The sequence below is a fragment of the Teleopsis dalmanni genome, chromosome 2 (genome assembly GCF_002237135.1).
Source record: "Teleopsis dalmanni isolate 2A chromosome 2, ASM223713v2, whole genome shotgun sequence".
NCBI classification, from domain to species: domain Eukaryota; kingdom Metazoa; phylum Arthropoda; class Insecta; order Diptera; family Diopsidae; genus Teleopsis; species Teleopsis dalmanni.
The window spans coordinates 26,271,908-26,273,724 of NC_051847.1; positions in this window are offsets into that span (position 1 = coordinate 26,271,908).

The following is a 1,817-nucleotide window of genomic DNA, read 5'->3' on the forward strand; positions in this document are numbered from 1 at the left end:
AGCTGATCAAGAAATAATAATAAATACTAAATACCTAGTGATACGCAGGTACTGAATATGAAACCTAATTTTAATTAGTAGAGCAAGATAAAACTATTTCAAAAAATATGCAGTACCAGTTTTAATAAAGAACTAAAAAATATTGGACATATGAGTAAAAAAATCAATTAATTAGGATAGAACGGTCATCTATATACAACCTTGCTTAAGCCTGAAGCGTAACCTTAATTATGTTCCTTTTAAATAAAATAATTCCAATATAATGAATAAATTAATTAAAATGTTGATTTTAAATTTAGGATAGTATTAAATAAATAATTTATCATTAATATGTTTTTTTTATTATTATTTATTAAATTATGTCAGTGCTGATGTGACCTTTGACGTGACAGCGCATTTATGCGGTCAAATATTATAAATTAATCAATCATATTTTAAATATTTTATTATATTTTATCATTGTTTACTTAATTAATTAAAAAAAGAAAAATGTTTATTCAATTTAAAAACAAAAAATAAAGAATAAAATCGTGTTTTTTTCGTCTAGAAATTTTGTGCCATTATGGCTATTACGTTATCTCTGTAGAAAGTCGTATACTTCAATCCGGATATACAGATACATAGATCTGTAAGTATACATACAGTAATATATAAACATCTTTATATTATAAGGTGCAAAAAATTGGCTTGAATCTAACATTTTATTTCCTTGCATTAAGGAATTCTACATGATCTGATTAAACAATATCATTCAAGAAGAGTAATCTATTTTGGTTTACTGGTTTTTATTATATACTTACATCTTTCAATATATATGTAAGAAAAAAACTTATAAGAGTGAAACATACTTTAACTTTGCCAATTTAAGTAATCGAAACTGGAGTCAACTGAACTGATCATTATTTGTGCTCATTTATAGGTTTCTGGATAGTTAACCAGAGTAAAAATAATATCATAAACAATATACGGTGTTTGAGCAACAGGAATTAAATGAGTAAAATGTATAAATCATTATTCAAGCAGAAATATATGCCATGGAATGATATGCACTATGTAATCCATACAATGGATAATACGATAAATGTACTTTGTCATCAAAGCTCATACTAGATGAACGTGATGCATAAAAAACAAAAACAGCTTCGACCATATTAGATTATATTAGTAACGCCAAATCCAGCCAATTTAAAATTTTGAAAGCTGAAATTTTATGGAGTTACTTGCAGAGGGTAATACTATATAATAGATTTCTCAGTTGTAGCAGTTGTTTTAAATTGTAATTGTGAAGATGTTTACTTTACTTAAAGACACACTTAGAAGACGGTAGAGTAATATTACCTGAAAGGCAGTGCATTCAAACTCATGAGGTTGTTGGCATCCCGGCACATTATTTATTTATTAAATAATAGGCTATGAATTCACTCCGACCTAAAAGATCTATTGTGCGCCTAAAGGCCCAATTAAAACAATTCTAGACTATTTATAAATCTCGTACCCTTTAAAGGAGAACAGTGAAAGTGAGTTCATGAGGAGTAAGAGTATATTAGTTAATAATTAAAATACTGTGTTTTATTAATATTATTTATTAATATTATATGTTAAAATTAAAACTACATCTTTATTAATCAACAACCTAAATAAAAGTGCACAAGTCTTACTTAAGAGGTTAACAACTTCGAAGACCAAACTGGACTTTTCCAGACTAGCAAATTAATGTCCCGTTTGGTAGCAATCAGGCGATCAAGTAATATTACACGATTGTGTCGTTAATAAAACTAATGGCTATGTGTGCCTCTTCACTTAAGCAAAACAGTGTT